Genomic DNA, 17,833 nt, shown 5'->3' with positions numbered 1-17,833 from the left:
GGTTTGGGGGCTGGGAAGGAAAGGGAAAAGATTAGGGTTTGGGGATGATGAAAGGGCTTTCTACGGGTAAGGATGGCAAAGGGTGGCAGTGACGGAAAGTCAGGCAACCTGTCCTGTCCGTCTTTTTGTATCGTGAATTGGAAAGACTGCAAGGGGGAGGGGAGTTGCTTGCGCCCTAAAGGAGGAGTTATTCAGATTCATTGCAGTGGGGGGCGGCGGCTGCAAAACGCACCATTCTTCTTGTTTTTGCTCTGCAAAGCAGCCTTTTCAAGGGTTGGCTTGGGTGACAAAATGTCTTCTGTAGGCGTGGGTTTGTCTCCCTCTCGCTCTCTCTCCCTAAGATGTGTCCGGCATAGGCCAGGGTGCCACTCGAGGCCCAAACCAATTCTGGTTATCGCTTCTCGGCCTTTTGGCTAAGATCAAGTGTAGTATCTGTTCTTATCAGTTTAATATCTGATACGTCCCCTATCTGGGGACCATATATTAAATGGATTTTTAGAACAGGGAGATGGAAAAAGAGCTTGCTCTGTCCACTCCACGCATTGACCTGGTATTGCAGTACCTCCAGGACCGGTGCACCCCTTCTTAACCCAGTTTCCAAAAGCAGAACTCAATTCACCTGATTCATATTAGCCCGGTTTAATGAATTGGAAGAAAGCATACGTCTTCATATGCACCTCAATTTGGCCCATTCACTTTTCACACTTCCTCCTTTTGTTTTTTATCTTTCACACTTTTGACTTTCTTTATTCATCCAAATAGCAAACTCATCACCACTCAACCTGACCAACTCGGCTATGTCCCGTGCTGCAGTTCTCTGTCTTATCTAGATCATTTGCAATTGAATGGAATAGATCCCTTTTGGACAAAGTGGATTCACCTGCTGCTGCAGTGACCACAGGTGTGATAAGATCTAGAATTGGCATCTGGTGCGATCTCTCCGCTTCCACTCCAAAGAAAGTTACCTGTTTATTCCTATCATGCATTGGTTTTTGGGGTTTTCTTTGAGTAATGATGATCTCTTTAGTAGTCTGTTGGCGCCCTCTCCTGGAGGAATAGTTTGCTTGCTCTTGGACATTCTAAAAGAGAGGTCATGATAGACATTGAGCTTCTGAGCTCAATTGGGGACAGTCATGGGTGATGAATGTTTGCAACCTGCTGCAAAGCCTCATACCGCAATATAAGGAACGTCAAATACTAAGAAAGGGCGGCCTATGAAAGAATTACTACTTTCAATAAGTACACTTAAACGGCTAATTGGGAATAGAAAAACTGTAAAAAGCCCTCTGAGAAAGCCCCCCTCTAACCTTTGATAGTAAGTTTTTCTGTAGTCTGCCTGTTGATGTATTTTCCGTTTGAACTGTGCACAACATGAAGAGACGGAACACTGGCGGCTTGTCACAATGCCCCCGCTGACATCACAATAGCGCTGCTGCCTAGAAAACAAGCTGCGCAGCAGAAGTTGTTCTTTGGGTGGGAGGGTGGGCTAGTGTAAGGAGGGGGCAAGCTCTTTTTTTCCCGGGTGGTAGGGGGATGACAGGAGAAGGGATGCGGGTGGTGAGAAGGGTACAGAGGGCAGGGTTTGGGGGCTGGGAAGGAAAGGGAAAAGATTAGGGTTTGGGGATGATGAAAGGGCTTTCTACGGGTAAGGATGGCAAAGGGTGGCAGTGACGGAAAGTCAGGCAACCTGTCCTGTCCGTCTTTTTGTATCGTGAATTGGAAAGACTGCAAGGGGGAGGGGAGTTGCTTGCGCCCTAAAGGAGGAGTTATTCAGATTCATTGCAGTGGGGGGCGGCGGCTGCAAAACGCACCATTCTTCTTGTTTTTGCTCTGCAAAGCAGCCTTTTCAAGGGTTGGCTTGGGTGACAAAATGTCTTCTGTAGGCGTGGGTTTGTCTCCCTCTCGCTCTCTCTCCCTAAGATGTGTCCGGCATAGGCCAGGGTGCCACTCGAGGCCCAAACCAATTCTGGTTATCGCTTCTCGGCCTTTTGGCTAAGATCAAGTGTAGTGTTGTTCGAAGAGGTGGTTTAAGCTCCAAGCCACCTTAGTACAATGATACAATGCACACTGGAAGGTTGCGCTTGCTAGTACTCTGGGTGGATAGTATATTCATCTAGAGGAAAACATGGCCCTACCAGGATCGAGGCTATTAGACTGAGTAAGGGTGGGGGGCTATGGTACAACGTGCCCCAGGACTGACGACCCTGGAGTGAGTCTGAGCTTGCTGGCTTGGGACCCCGGCAAGCCTTGGGCTCTGTAGCACACCGTACCTTGCCTTTTCATACTTTTTGAGCATATTACCCTATCCCGGCCTTCTGGCTAGGAAGGGAAATTTTTATAATCCCGGTCGGAGGTCTGGTCAGCTTTGGGTTGAGAAACTAACACCCGGTTGGAGGTCTGGGTCAGCTTCGGCTGAGAAACCAACACCCGGTTGGAGGTCTGGGTCAGCTTCGGCTGAGAAACCAACACCCGGTTGGAGGTCCGGTTAGCCTTGGGCTGAGAAACCAACACCGGTTGACGGTCCGGGCAGTTTCGGCTGCGAAACCAACAACTAGTAGCTCTCTACTCCACTTGGGTAAGATGCCTGGGTGGACGCTGGGAGCAACGACAAGGCTCAACCAGGCTTCGGCTTGGGGGAGCACCGAAGATCCCTGACCCTTGCTGTGGCCTTCTGGCTCGGAGGGACGGGGTTGATTTTTGGGGACCCTCTCCTCACGGTGGGGTCCACACGAATCCTAGCCTTTGCACTGTTTTTGGTGTGACTTCGGTCATGCATTTTTTGTGGTGCTTTGGAAAGCTTCATTAAATCAAAAAATCTGTTCTTATCAGTTTAATATCTGATACGTCCCCTATCTGGGGACCATATATTAAATGGATTTTTAGAACAGGGAGATGGAAAAAGAGCTTGCTCTGTCCACTCCACGCATTGACCTGGTATTGCAGTACCTCCAGGACCGGTGCACCCCTTCTTAACCCAGTTTCCAAAAGCAGAACTCAATTCACCTGATTCATATTAGCCCGGTTTAATGAATTGGAAGAAAGCATACGTCTTCATATGCACCTCAATTTGGCCCATTCACTTTTCACACTTCCTCCTTTTGTTTTTTATCTTTCACACTTTTGACTTTCTTTATTCATCCAAATAGCAAACTCATCACCACTCAACCTGACCAACTCGGCTATGTCCCGTGCTGCAGTTCTCTGTCTTATCTAGATCATTTGCAATTGAATGGAATAGATCCCTTTTGGACAAAGTGGATTCACCTGCTGCTGCAGTGACCACAGGTGTGATAAGATCTAGAATTGGCATCTGGTGCGATCTCTCCGCTTCCACTCCAAAGAAAGTTACCTGTTTATTCCTATCATGCATTGGTTTTTGGGGTTTTCTTTGAGTAATGATGATCTCTTTAGTAGTCTGTTGGCGCCCTCTCCTGGAGGAATAGTTTGCTTGCTCTTGGACATTCTAAAAGAGAGGTCATGATAGACATTGAGCTTCTGAGCTCAATTGGGGACAGTCATGGGTGATGAATGTTTGCAACCTGCTGCAAAGCCTCATACCGCAATATAAGGAACGTCAAATACTAAGAAAGGGCGGCCTATGAAAGAATTACTACTTTCAATAAGTACACTTAAACGGCTAATTGGGAATAGAAAAACTGTAAAAAGCCCTCTGAGAAAGCCCCCCTCTAACCTTTGATAGTAAGTTTTTCTGTAGTCTGCCTGTTGATGTATTTTCCGTTTGAACTGTGCACAACATGAAGAGACGGAACACTGGCGGCTTGTCACAATGCCCCCGCTGACATCACAATAGCGCTGCTGCCTAGAAAACAAGCTGCGCAGCAGAAGTTGTTCTTTGGGTGGGAGGGTGGGCTAGTGTAAGGAGGGGGCAAGCTCTTTTTTTCCCGGGTGGTAGGGGGATGACAGGAGAAGGGATGCGGGTGGTGAGAAGGGTACAGAGGGCAGGGTTTGGGGGCTGGGAAGGAAAGGGAAAAGATTAGGGTTTGGGGATGATGAAAGGGCTTTCTACGGGTAAGGATGGCAAAGGGTGGCAGTGACGGAAAGTCAGGCAACCTGTCCTGTCCGTCTTTTTGTATCGTGAATTGGAAAGACTGCAAGGGGGAGGGGAGTTGCTTGCGCCCTAAAGGAGGAGTTATTCAGATTCATTGCAGTGGGGGGCGGCGGCTGCAAAACGCACCATTCTTCTTGTTTTTGCTCTGCAAAGCAGCCTTTTCAAGGGTTGGCTTGGGTGACAAAATGTCTTCTGTAGGCGTGGGTTTGTCTCCCTCTCGCTCTCTCTCCCTAAGATGTGTCCGGCATAGGCCAGGGTGCCACTCGAGGCCCAAACCAATTCTGGTTATCGCTTCTCGGCCTTTTGGCTAAGATCAAGTGTAGTATCTGTTCTTATCAGTTTAATATCTGATACGTCCCCTATCTGGGGACCATATATTAAATGGATTTTTAGAACAGGGAGATGGAAAAAGAGCTTGCTCTGTCCACTCCACGCATTGACCTGGTATTGCAGTACCTCCAGGACCGGTGCACCCCTTCTTAACCCAGTTTCCAAAAGCAGAACTCAATTCACCTGATTCATATTAGCCCGGTTTAATGAATTGGAAGAAAGCATACGTCTTCATATGCACCTCAATTTGGCCCATTCACTTTTCACACTTCCTCCTTTTGTTTTTTATCTTTCACACTTTTGACTTTCTTTATTCATCCAAATAGCAAACTCATCACCACTCAACCTGACCAACTCGGCTATGTCCCGTGCTGCAGTTCTCTGTCTTATCTAGATCATTTGCAATTGAATGGAATAGATCCCTTTTGGACAAAGTGGATTCACCTGCTGCTGCAGTGACCACAGGTGTGATAAGATCTAGAATTGGCATCTGGTGCGATCTCTCCGCTTCCACTCCAAAGAAAGTTACCTGTTTATTCCTATCATGCATTGGTTTTTGGGGTTTTCTTTGAGTAATGATGATCTCTTTAGTAGTCTGTTGGCGCCCTCTCCTGGAGGAATAGTTTGCTTGCTCTTGGACATTCTAAAAGAGAGGTCATGATAGACATTGAGCTTCTGAGCTCAATTGGGGACAGTCATGGGTGATGAATGTTTGCAACCTGCTGCAAAGCCTCATACCGCAATATAAGGAACGTCAAATACTAAGAAAGGGCGGCCTATGAAAGAATTACTACTTTCAATAAGTACACTTAAACGGCTAATTGGGAATAGAAAAACTGTAAAAAGCCCTCTGAGAAAGCCCCCCTCTAACCTTTGATAGTAAGTTTTTCTGTAGTCTGCCTGTTGATGTATTTTCCGTTTGAACTGTGCACAACATGAAGAGACGGAACACTGGCGGCTTGTCACAATGCCCCCGCTGACATCACAATAGCGCTGCTGCCTAGAAAACAAGCTGCGCAGCAGAAGTTGTTCTTTGGGTGGGAGGGTGGGCTAGTGTAAGGAGGGGGCAAGCTCTTTTTTTCCCGGGTGGTAGGGGGATGACAGGAGAAGGGATGCGGGTGGTGAGAAGGGTACAGAGGGCAGGGTTTGGGGGCTGGGAAGGAAAGGGAAAAGATTAGGGTTTGGGGATGATGAAAGGGCTTTCTACGGGTAAGGATGGCAAAGGGTGGCAGTGACGGAAAGTCAGGCAACCTGTCCTGTCCGTCTTTTTGTATCGTGAATTGGAAAGACTGCAAGGGGGAGGGGAGTTGCTTGCGCCCTAAAGGAGGAGTTATTCAGATTCATTGCAGTGGGGGGCGGCGGCTGCAAAACGCACCATTCTTCTTGTTTTTGCTCTGCAAAGCAGCCTTTTCAAGGGTTGGCTTGGGTGACAAAATGTCTTCTGTAGGCGTGGGTTTGTCTCCCTCTCGCTCTCTCTCCCTAAGATGTGTCCGGCATAGGCCAGGGTGCCACTCGAGGCCCAAACCAATTCTGGTTATCGCTTCTCGGCCTTTTGGCTAAGATCAAGTGTAGTATCTGTTCTTATCAGTTTAATATCTGATACGTCCCCTATCTGGGGACCATATATTAAATGGATTTTTAGAACAGGGAGATAGAAAAAGAGCTTGCTCTGTCCACTCCACGCATTGACCTGGTATTGCAGTACCTCCAGGACCGGTGCACCCCTTCTTAACCCAGTTTCCAAAAGCAGAACTCAATTCACCTGATTCATATTAGCCCGGTTTAATGAATTGGAAGAAAGCATACGTCTTCATATGCACCTCAATTTGGCCCATTCACTTTTCACACTTCCTCCTTTTGTTTTTTATCTTTCACACTTTTGACTTTCTTTATTCATCCAAATAGCAAACTCATCACCACTCAACCTGACCAACTCGGCTATGTCCCGTGCTGCAGTTCTCTGTCTTATCTAGATCATTTGCAATTGAATGGAATAGATCCCTTTTGGACAAAGTGGATTCACCTGCTGCTGCAGTGACCACAGGTGTGATAAGATCTAGAATTGGCATCTGGTGCGATCTCTCCGCTTCCACTCCAAAGAAAGTTACCTGTTTATTCCTATCATGCATTGGTTTTTGGGGTTTTCTTTGAGTAATGATGATCTCTTTAGTAGTCTGTTGGCGCCCTCTCCTGGAGGAATAGTTTGCTTGCTCTTGGACATTCTAAAAGAGAGGTCATGATAGACATTGAGCTTCTGAGCTCAATTGGGGACAGTCATGGGTGATGAATGTTTGCAACCTGCTGCAAAGCCTCATACCGCAATATAAGGAACGTCAAATACTAAGAAAGGGCGGCCTATGAAAGAATTACTACTTTCAATAAGTACACTTAAACGGCTAATTGGGAATAGAAAAACTGTAAAAAGCCCTCTGAGAAAGCCCCCCTCTAACCTTTGATAGTAAGTTTTTCTGTAGTCTGCCTGTTGATGTATTTTCCGTTTGAACTGTGCACAACATGAAGAGACGGAACACTGGCGGCTTGTCACAATGCCCCCGCTGACATCACAATAGCGCTGCTGCCTAGAAAACAAGCTGCGCAGCAGAAGTTGTTCTTTGGGTGGGAGGGTGGGCTAGTGTAAGGAGGGGGCAAGCTCTTTTTTTCCCGGGTGGTAGGGGGATGACAGGAGAAGGGATGCGGGTGGTGAGAAGGGTACAGAGGGCAGGGTTTGGGGGCTGGGAAGGAAAGGGAAAAGATTAGGGTTTGGGGATGATGAAAGGGCTTTCTACGGGTAAGGATGGCAAAGGGTGGCAGTGACGGAAAGTCAGGCAACCTGTCCTGTCCGTCTTTTTGTATCGTGAATTGGAAAGACTGCAAGGGGGAGGGGAGTTGCTTGCGCCCTAAAGGAGGAGTTATTCAGATTCATTGCAGTGGGGGGCGGCGGCTGCAAAACGCACCATTCTTCTTGTTTTTGCTCTGCAAAGCAGCCTTTTCAAGGGTTGGCTTGGGTGACAAAATGTCTTCTGTAGGCGTGGGTTTGTCTCCCTCTCGCTCTCTCTCCCTAAGATGTGTCCGGCATAGGCCAGGGTGCCACTCGAGGCCCAAACCAATTCTGGTTATCGCTTCTCGGCCTTTTGGCTAAGATCAAGTGTAGTATCTGTTCTTATCAGTTTAATATCTGATACGTCCCCTATCTGGGGACCATATATTAAATGGATTTTTAGAACAGGGAGATGGAAAAAGAGCTTGCTCTGTCCACTCCACGCATTGACCTGGTATTGCAGTACCTCCAGGAACGGTGCACCCCTTCTTAACCCAGTTTCCAAAAGCAGAACTCAATTCACCTGATTCATATTAGCCCGGTTTAATGAATTGGAAGAAAGCATACGTCTTCATATGCACCTCAATTTGGCCCATTCACTTTTCACACTTCCTCCTTTTGTTTTTTATCTTTCACACTTTTGACTTTCTTTATTCATCCAAATAGCAAACTCATCACCACTCAACCTGACCAACTCGGCTATGTCCCGTGCTGCAGTTCTCTGTCTTATCTAGATCATTTGCAATTGAATGGAATAGATCCCTTTTGGACAAAGTGGATTCACCTGCTGCTGCAGTGACCACAGGTGTGATAAGATCTAGAATTGGCATCTGGTGCGATCTCTCCGCTTCCACTCCAAAGAAAGTTACCTGTTTATTCCTATCATGCATTGGTTTTTGGGGTTTTCTTTGAGTAATGATGATCTCTTTAGTAGTCTGTTGGCGCCCTCTCCTGGAGGAATAGTTTGCTTGCTCTTGGACATTCTAAAAGAGAGGTCATGATAGACATTGAGCTTCTGAGCTCAACTGGGGACAGTCATGGGTGATGAATGTTTGCAACCTGCTGCAAAGCCTCATACCGCAATATAAGGAACGTCAAATACTAAGAAAGGGCGGCCTATGAAAGAATTACTACTTTCAATAAGTACACTTAAACGGCTAATTGGGAATAGAAAAACTGTAAAAAGCCCTCTGAGAAAGCCCCCCTCTAACCTTTGATAGTAAGTTTTTCTGTAGTCTGCCTGTTGATGTATTTTCCGTTTGAACTGTGCACAACATGAAGAGACGGAACACTGGCGGCTTGTCACAATGCCCCCGCTGACATCACAATAGCGCTGCTGCCTAGAAAACAAGCTGCGCAGCAGAAGTTGTTCTTTGGGTGGGAGGGTGGGCTAGTGTAAGGAGGGGGCAAGCTCTTTTTTTCCCGGGTGGTAGGGGGATGACAGGAGAAGGGATGCGGGTGGTGAGAAGGGTACAGAGGGCAGGGTTTGGGGGCTGGGAAGGAAAGGGAAAAGATTAGGGTTTGGGGATGATGAAAGGGCTTTCTACGGGTAAGGATGGCAAAGGGTGGCAGTGACGGAAAGTCAGGCAACCTGTCCTGTCCGTCTTTTTGTATCGTGAATTGGAAAGACTGCAAGGGAGAGGGGAGTTGCTTGCGCCCTAAAGGAGGAGTTATTCAGATTCATTGCAGTGGGGGGCGGCGGCTGCAAAACGCACCATTCTTCTTGTTTTTGCTCTGCAAAGCAGCCTTTTCAAGGGTTGGCTTGGGTGACAAAATGTCTTCTGTAGGCGTGGGTTTGTCTCCCTCTCGCTCTCTCTCCCTAAGATGTGTCCGGCATAGGCCAGGGTGCCACTCGAGGCCCAAACCAATTCTGGTTATCGCTTCTCGGCCTTTTGGCTAAGATCAAGTGTAGTATCTGTTCTTATCAGTTTAATATCTGATACGTCCCCTATCTGGGGACCATATATTAAATGGATTTTTAGAACAGGGAGATGGAAAAAGAGCTTGCTCTGTCCACTCCACGCATTGACCTGGTATTGCAGTACCTCCAGGAACGGTGCACCCCTTCTTAACCCAGTTTCCAAAAGCAGAACTCAATTCACCTGATTCATATTAGCCCGGTTTAATGAATTGGAAGAAAGCATACGTCTTCATATGCACCTCAATTTGTCCCATTCACTTTTCACACTTCCTCCTTTTGTTTTTTATCTTTCACACTTTTGACTTTCTTTATTCATCCAAATAGCAAACTCATCACCACTCAACCTGACCAACTCGGCTATGTCCCGTGCTGCAGTTCTCTGTCTTATCTAGATCATTTGCAATTGAATGGAATAGATCCCTTTTGGACAAAGTGGATTCACCTGCTGCTGCAGTGACCACAGGTGTGATAAGATCTAGAATTGGCATCTGGTGCGATCTCTCCGCTTCCACTCCAAAGAAAGTTACCTGTTTATTCCTATCATGCATTGGTTTTTGGGGTTTTCTTTGAGTAATGATGATCTCTTTAGTAGTCTGTTGGCGCCCTCTCCTGGAGGAATAGTTTGCTTGCTCTTGGACATTCTAAAAGAGAGGTCATGATAGACATTGAGCTTCTGAGCTCAATTGGGGACAGTCATGGGTGATGAATGTTTGCAACCTGCTGCAAAGCCTCATACCGCAATATAAGGAACGTCAAATACTAAGAAAGGGCGGCCTATGAAAGAATTACTACTTTCAATAAGTACACTTAAACGGCTAATTGGGAATAGAAAAACTGTAAAAAGCCCTCTGAGAAAGCCCCCCTCTAACCTTTGATAGTAAGTTTTTCTGTAGTCTGCCTGTTGATGTATTTTCCGTTTGAACTGTGCACAACATGAAGAGACGGAACACTGGCGGCTTGTCACAATGCCCCCGCTGACATCACAATAGCGCTGCTGCCTAGAAAACAAGCTGCGCAGCAGAAGTTGTTCTTTGGGTGGGAGGGTGGGCTAGTGTAAGGAGGGGGCAAGCTCTTTTTTTCCCGGGTGGTAGGGGGATGACAGGAGAAGGGATGCGGGTGGTGAGAAGGGTACAGAGGGCAGGGTTTGGGGGCTGGGAAGGAAAGGGAAAAGATTAGGGTTTGGGGATGATGAAAGGGCTTTCTACGGGTAAGGATGGCAAAGGGTGGCAGTGACGGAAAGTCAGGCAACCTGTCCTGTCCGTCTTTTTGTATCGTGAATTGGAAAGACTGCAAGGGGGAGGGGAGTTGCTTGCGCCCTAAAGGAGGAGTTATTCAGATTCATTGCAGTGGGGGGCGGCGGCTGCAAAACGCACCATTCTTCTTGTTTTTGCACTGCAAAGCAGCCTTTTCAAGGGTTGGCTTGGGTGACAAAATGTCTTCTGTAGGCGTGGGTTTGTCTCCCTCTCGCTCTCTCTCCCTAAGATGTGTCCGGCATAGGCCAGGGTGCCACTCGAGGCCCAAACCAATTCTGGTTATCGCTTCTCGGCCTTTTGGCTAAGATCAAGTGTAGTATCTGTTCTTATCAGTTTAATATCTGATACGTCCCCTATCTGGGGACCATATATTAAATGGATTTTTAGAACAGGGAGATGGAAAAAGAGCTTGCTCTGTCCACTCCACGCATTGACCTGGTATTGCAGTACCTCCAGGAACGGTGCACCCCTTCTTAACCCAGTTTCCAAAAGCAGAACTCAATTCACCTGATTCATATTAGCCCGGTTTAATGAATTGGAAGAAAGCATACGTCTTCATATGCACCTCAATTTGGCCCATTCACTTTTCACACTTCCTCCTTTTGTTTTTTATCTTTCACACTTTTGACTTTCTTTATTCATCCAAATAGCAAACTCATCACCACTCAACCTGACCAACTCGGCTATGTCCCGTGCTGCAGTTCTCTGTCTTATCTAGATCATTTGCAATTGAATGGAATAGATCCCTTTTGGACAAAGTGGATTCACCTGCTGCTGCAGTGACCACAGGTGTGATAAGATCTAGAATTGGCATCTGGTGCGATCTCTCCGCTTCCACTCCAAAGAAAGTTACCTGTTTATTCCTATCATGCATTGGTTTTTGGGGTTTTCTTTGAGTAATGATGATCTCTTTAGTAGTCTGTTGGCGCCCTCTCCTGGAGGAATAGTTTGCTTGCTCTTGGACATTCTAAAAGAGAGGTCATGATAGACATTGAGCTTCTGAGCTCAATTGGGGACAGTCATGGGTGATGAATGTTTGCAACCTGCTGCAAAGCCTCATACCGCAATATAAGGAACGTCAAATACTAAGAAAGGGCGGCCTATGAAAGAATTACTACTGGCTTGCAAAGTCTCCTTAAGGAGAATAGTGTTCCCCCGTGGAATTTTAGGGGCATTGCAGCTATAAGTCCCCTTACCTGGCAGCCAGACTGGCTTGCAAAGTCTCCTTAAGGAGAATAGTGTTCCCCCGTGGTCCCCACATAGCTTTCTCATGAGCCAGATCAGACACCCCCATACTTTGCACTGACGAGGGGCAAGCACCCCGAAACACCGTGTCTGCAAATTGGGATTCTGATCTGGCTTATATATCCTGAGTCATATTGCAAAGGATTGTCAAAAATCCACTTGTGACTTTTAGGATCGCTACTTCCAATAGGTGGCGCTGTGCTAGAGTTTGTCTCCTTTACTGGAGAGACAATTTGAATATTTCCCAGAGGGGCATTGCAGCTATAAGTCCCCTTACCTGGCAGCCAGACTGGCTTGCAAAGTCTCCTTAAGGAGAATAGTGTTCCCCCGTGGAATTTTAGGGGCATTGCAGCTATAAGTCCCCTTACCTGGCAGCCAGACTGGCTTGCAAAGTCTCCTTAAGGAGAATAGTGTTCCCCCGTGGTCCCCACATAGCTTTCTCATGAGCCAGATCAGACACCCCCATACTTTGCACTGACGAGGGGCAAGCACCCCGAAACACCGTGTCTGCAAATTGGGATTCTGATCTGGCTTATATATCCTGAGTCATATTGCAAAGGATTGTCAAAAATCCACTTGTGACTTTTAGGATCGCTACTTCCAATAGGTGGCGCTGTGCTAGAGTTTGTCTCCTTTACTGGAGAGACAATTTGAATATTTCCCAGAGGGGCATTGCAGCTATAAGTCCCCTTACCTGGCAGCCAGACTGGCTTGCAAAGTCTCCTTAAGGAGAATAGTGTTCCCCCGTGGAATTTTAGGGGCATTGCAGCTATAAGTCCCCTTACCTGGCAGCCAGACTGGCTTGCAAAGTCTCCTTAAGGAGAATAGTGTTCCCCCGTGGTCCCCACATAGCTTTCTCATGAGCCAGATCAGACACCCCCATACTTTGCACTGACGAGGGGCAAGCACCCCGAAACACCGTGTCTGCAAATTGGGATTCTGATCTGGCTTATATATCCTGAGTCATATTGCAAAGGATTGTCAAAAATCCACTTGTGACTTTTAGGATCGCTACTTCCAATAGGTGGCGCTGTGCTAGAGTTTGTCTCCTTTACTGGAGAGACAATTTGAATATTTCCCAGAGGGGCATTGCAGCTATAAGTCCCCTTACCTGGCAGCCAGACTGGCTTGCAAAGTCTCCTTAAGGAGAATAGTGTTCCCCCGTGGAATTTTAGGGGCATTGCAGCTATAAGTCCCCTTACCTGGCAGCCAGACTGGCTTGCAAAGTCTCCTTAAGGAGAATAGTGTTCCCCCGTGGTCCCCACATAGCTTTCTCATGAGCCAGATCAGACACCCCCATACTTTGCACTGACGAGGGGCAAGCACCCCGAAACACCGTGTCTGCAAATTGGGATTCTGATCTGGCTTATATATCCTGAGTCATATTGCAAAGGATTGTCAAAAATCCACTTGTGACTTTTAGGATCGCTACTTCCAATAGGTGGCGCTGTGCTAGAGTTTGTCTCCTTTACTGGAGAGACAATTTGAATATTTCCCAGAGGGGCATTGCAGCTATAAGTCCCCTTACCTGGCAGCCAGACTGGCTTGCAAAGTCTCCTTAAGGAGAATAGTGTTCCCCCGTGGAATTTTAGGGGCATTGCAGCTATAAGTCCCCTTACCTGGCAGCCAGACTGGCTTGCAAAGTCTCCTTAAGGAGAATAGTGTTCCCCCGTGGTCCCCACATAGCTTTCTCATGAGCCAGATCAGACACCCCCATACTTTGCACTGACGAGGGGCAAGCACCCCGAAACACCGTGTCTGCAAATTGGGATTCTGATCTGGCTTATATATCCTGAGTCATATTGCAAAGGATTGTCAAAAATCCACTTGTGACTTTTAGGATCGCTACTTCCAATAGGTGGCGCTGTGCTAGAGTTTGTCTCCTTTACTGGAGAGACAATTTGAATATTTCCCAGAGGGGCATTGCAGCTATAAGTCCCCTTACCTGGCAGCCAGACTGGCTTGCAAAGTCTCCTTAAGGAGAATAGTGTTCCCCCGTGGAATTTTAGGGGCATTGCAGCTATAAGTCCCCTTACCTGGCAGCCAGACTGGCTTGCAAAGTCTCCTTAAGGAGAATAGTGTTCCCCCGTGGTCCCCACATAGCTTTCTCATGAGCCAGATCAGACACCCCCATACTTTGCACTGACGAGGGGCAAGCACCCCGAAACACCGTGTCTGCAAATTGGGATTCTGATCTGGCTTATATATCCTGAGTCATATTGCAAAGGATTGTCAAAAATCCACTTGTGACTTTTAGGATCGCTACTTCCAATAGGTGGCGCTGTGCTAGAGTTTGTCTCCTTTACTGGAGAGACAATTTGAATATTTCCCAGAGGGGCATTGCAGCTATAAGTCCCCTTACCTGGCAGCCAGACTGGCTTGCAAAGTCTCCTTAAGGAGAATAGTGTTCCCCCGTGGAATTTTAGGGGCATTGCAGCTATAAGTCCCCTTACCTGGCAGCCAGACTGGCTTGCAAAGTCTCCTTAGGGAGAATAGTGTTCCCCCGTGGTCCCCACATAGCTTTCTCATGAGCCAGATCAGACACCCCCATACTTTGCACTGACGAGGGGCAAGCACCCCGAAACACCGTGTCTGCAAATTGGGATTCTGATCTGGCTTATATATCCTGAGTCATATTGCAAAGGATTGTCAAAAATCCACTTGTGACTTTTAGGATCGCTACTTCCAATAGGTGGCGCTGTGCTAGAGTTTGTCTCCTTTACTGGAGAGACAATTTGAATATTTCCCAGAGGGGCATTGCAGCTATAAGTCCCCTTACCTGGCAGCCAGACTGGCTTGCAAAGTCTCCTTAAGGAGAATAGTGTTCCCCCGTGGAATTTTAGGGGCATTGCAGCTATAAGTCCCCTTACCTGGCAGCCAGACTGGCTTGCAAAGTCTCCTTAAGGAGAATAGTGTTCCCCCGTGGTCCCCACATAGCTTTCTCATGAGCCAGATCAGACACCCCCATACTTTGCACTGACGAGGGGCAAGCACCCCGAAACACCGTGTCTGCAAATTGGGATTCTGATCTGGCTTATATATCCTGAGTCATATTGCAAAGGATTGTCAAAAATCCACTTGTGACTTTTAGGATCGCTACTTCCAATAGGTGGCGCTGTGCTAGAGTTTGTCTCCTTTACTGGAGAGACAATTTGAATATTTCCCAGAGGGGCATTGCAGCTATAAGTCCCCTTACCTGGCAGCCAGACTGGCTTGCAAAGTCTCCTTAAGGAGAATAGTGTTCCCCCGTGGAATTTTAGGGGCATTGCAGCTATAAGTCCCCTTACCTGGCAGCCAGACTGGCTTGCAAAGTCTCCTTAAGGAGAATAGTGTTCCCCCGTGGTCCCCACATAGCTTTCTCATGAGCCAGATCAGACACCCCCATACTTTGCACTGACGAGGGGCAAGCACCCCGAAACACCGTGTCTGCAAATTGGGATTCTGATCTGGCTTATATATCCTGAGTCATATTGCAAAGGATTGTCAAAAATCCACTTGTGACTTTTAGGATCGCTACTTCCAATAGGTGGCGCTGTGCTAGAGTTTGTCTCCTTTACTGGAGAGACAATTTGAATATTTCCCAGAGGGGCATTGCAGCTATAAGTCCCCTTACCTGGCAGCCAGACTGGCTTGCAAAGTCTCCTTAAGGAGAATAGTGTTCCCCCGTGGAATTTTAGGGGCATTGCAGCTATAAGTCCCCTTACCTGGCAGCCAGACTGGCTTGCAAAGTCTCCTTAAGGAGAATAGTGTTCCCCCGTGGTCCCCACATAGCTTTCTCATGAGCCAGATCAGACACCCCCATACTTTGCACTGACGAGGGGCAAGCACCCCGAAACACCGTGTCTGCAAATTGGGATTCTGATCTGGCTTATATATCCTGAGTCATATTGCAAAGGATTGTCAAAAATCCACTTGTGACTTTTAGGATCGCTACTTCCAATAGGTGGCGCTGTGCTAGAGTTTGTCTCCTTTACTGGAGAGACAATTTGAATATTTCCCAGAGGGGCATTGCAGCTATAAGTCCCCTTACCTGGCAGCCAGACTGGCTTGCAAAGTCTCCTTAAGGAGAATAGTGTTCCCCCGTGGAATTTTAGGGGCATTGCAGCTATAAGTCCCCTTACCTGGCAGCCAGACTGGCTTGCAAAGTCTCCTTAAGGAGAATAGTGTTCCCCCGTGGTCCCCACATAGCTTTCTCATGAGCCAGATCAGACACCCCCATACTTTGCACTGACGAGGGGCAAGCACCCCGAAACACCGTGTCTGCAAATTGGGATTCTGATCTGGCTTATATATCCTGAGTCATATTGCAAAGGATTGTCAAAAATCCACTTGTGACTTTTAGGATCGCTACTTCCAATAGGTGGCGCTGTGCTAGAGTTTGTCTCCTTTACTGGAGAGACAATTTGAATATTTCCCAGAGGGGCATTGCAGCTATAAGTCCCCTTACCTGGCAGCCAGACTGGCTTGCAAAGTCTCCTTAAGGAGAATAGTGTTCCCCCGTGGAATTTTAGGGGCATTGCAGCTATAAGTCCCCTTACCTGGCAGCCAGACTGGCTTGCAAAGTCTCCTTAAGGAGAATAGTGTTCCCCCGTGGTCCCCACATAGCTTTCTCATGAGCCAGATCAGACACCCCCATACTTTGCACTGACGAGGGGCAAGCACCCCGAAACACCGTGTCTGCAAATTGGGATTCTGATCTGGCTTATATATCCTGAGTCATATTGCAAAGGATTGTCAAAAATCCACTTGTGACTTTTAGGATCGCTACTTCCAATAGGTGGCGCTGTGCTAGAGTTTGTCTCCTTTACTGGAGAGACAATTTGAATATTTCCCAGAGGGGCATTGCAGCTATAAGTCCCCTTACCTGGCAGCCAGACTGGCTTGCAAAGTCTCCTTAAGGAGAATAGTGTTCCCCCGTGGAATTTTAGGGGCATTGCAGCTATAAGTCCCCTTACCTGGCAGCCAGACTGGCTTGCAAAGTCTCCTTAAGGAGAATAGTGTTCCCCCGTGGTCCCCACATAGCTTTCTCATGAGCCAGATCAGACACCCCCATACTTTGCACTGACGAGGGGCAAGCACCCCGAAACACCGTGTCTGCAAATTGGGATTCTGATCTGGCTTATATATCCTGAGTCATATTGCAAAGGATTGTCAAAAATCCACTTGTGACTTTTAGGATCGCTACTTCCAATAGGTGGCGCTGTGCTAGAGTTTGTCTCCTTTACTGGAGAGACAATTTGAATATTTCCCAGAGGGGCATTGCAGCTATAAGTCCCCTTACCTGGCAGCCAGACTGGCTTGCAAAGTCTCCTTAAGGAGAATAGTGTTCCCCCGTGGAATTTTAGGGGCATTGCAGCTATAAGTCCCCTTACCTGGCAGCCAGACTGGCTTGCAAAGTCTCCTTAAGGAGAATAGTGTTCCCCCGTGGTCCCCACATAGCTTTCTCATGAGCCAGATCAGACACCCCCATACTTTGCACTGACGAGGGGCAAGCACCCCGAAACACCGTGTCTGCAAATTGGGATTCTGATCTGGCTTATATATCCTGAGTCATATTGCAAAGGATTGTCAAAAATCCACTTGTGACTTTTAGGATCGCTACTTCCAATAGGTGGCGCTGTGCTAGAGTTTGTCTCCTTTACTGGAGAGACAATTTGAATATTTCCCAGAGGGGCATTGCAGCTATAAGTCCCCTTACCTGGCAGCCAGACTGGCTTGCAAAGTCTCCTTAAGGAGAATAGTGTTCCCCCGTGGAATTTTAGGGGCATTGCAGCTATAAGTCCCCTTACCTGGCAGCCAGACTGGCTTGCAAAGTCTCCTTAAGGAGAATAGTGTTCCCCCGTGGTCCCCACATAGCTTTCTCATGAGCCAGATCAGACACCCCCATACTTTGCACTGACGAGGGGCAAGCACCCCGAAACACCGTGTCTGCAAATTGGGATTCTGATCTGGCTTATATATCCTGAGTCATATTGCAAAGGATTGTCAAAAATCCACTTGTGACTTTTAGGATCGCTACTTCCAATAGGTGGCGCTGTGCTAGAGTTTGTCTCCTTTACTGGAGAGACAATTTGAATATTTCCCAGAGGGGCATTGCAGCTATAAGTCCCCTTACCTGGCAGCCAGACTGGCTTGCAAAGTCTCCTTAAGGAGAATAGTGTTCCCCCGTGGAATTTTAGGGGCATTGCAGCTATAAG

At 47.4% G+C, this 17,833-nt stretch overlaps 7 non-coding genes across 7 annotated transcripts; all 7 read left to right on the top strand.

Moving 5' to 3' along the window:
- The first annotated feature begins 393 nt into the window (after nucleotides 1–393).
- On the top strand, nucleotides 394–584 carry LOC142252753 (U2 spliceosomal RNA). Its single transcript, XR_012726120.1, has one exon. It is a non-coding gene; the product is annotated as a U2 spliceosomal RNA (small nuclear RNA).
- A 2,190-nt stretch (nucleotides 585–2,774) lies between these two features.
- Nucleotides 2,775–2,968, top strand: LOC142253162 (U2 spliceosomal RNA). Its single transcript, XR_012726479.1, has one exon. It is a non-coding gene; the product is annotated as a U2 spliceosomal RNA (small nuclear RNA).
- A 1,388-nt stretch (nucleotides 2,969–4,356) lies between these two features.
- Nucleotides 4,357–4,547, top strand: LOC142252752 (U2 spliceosomal RNA). Its single transcript, XR_012726119.1, has one exon. It is a non-coding gene; the product is annotated as a U2 spliceosomal RNA (small nuclear RNA).
- Nucleotides 4,548–5,935: 1,388 nt separating this feature from the next.
- LOC142252889 (U2 spliceosomal RNA) lies at nucleotides 5,936–6,126 on the top strand. Its single transcript, XR_012726252.1, has one exon. It is a non-coding gene; the product is annotated as a U2 spliceosomal RNA (small nuclear RNA).
- A 1,388-nt stretch (nucleotides 6,127–7,514) lies between these two features.
- On the top strand, nucleotides 7,515–7,705 carry LOC142252348 (U2 spliceosomal RNA). Its single transcript, XR_012725729.1, has one exon. It is a non-coding gene; the product is annotated as a U2 spliceosomal RNA (small nuclear RNA).
- A 1,388-nt stretch (nucleotides 7,706–9,093) lies between these two features.
- LOC142252346 (U2 spliceosomal RNA) lies at nucleotides 9,094–9,284 on the top strand. Its single transcript, XR_012725728.1, has one exon. It is a non-coding gene; the product is annotated as a U2 spliceosomal RNA (small nuclear RNA).
- A 1,388-nt stretch (nucleotides 9,285–10,672) lies between these two features.
- LOC142252345 (U2 spliceosomal RNA) lies at nucleotides 10,673–10,863 on the top strand. Its single transcript, XR_012725727.1, has one exon. It is a non-coding gene; the product is annotated as a U2 spliceosomal RNA (small nuclear RNA).
- Nucleotides 10,864–17,833: the final 6,970 nt, after the last annotated feature.

This window comes from Anomaloglossus baeobatrachus, chromosome 9 (genome assembly GCF_048569485.1).
Source record: "Anomaloglossus baeobatrachus isolate aAnoBae1 chromosome 9, aAnoBae1.hap1, whole genome shotgun sequence".
In the NCBI taxonomy this organism is placed as follows: Eukaryota; Metazoa; Chordata; class Amphibia; order Anura; family Aromobatidae; genus Anomaloglossus; species Anomaloglossus baeobatrachus.
Note: the sequence above shows the minus strand (reverse complement) of the source record. Positions and strands in the feature narration are given on the sequence as shown.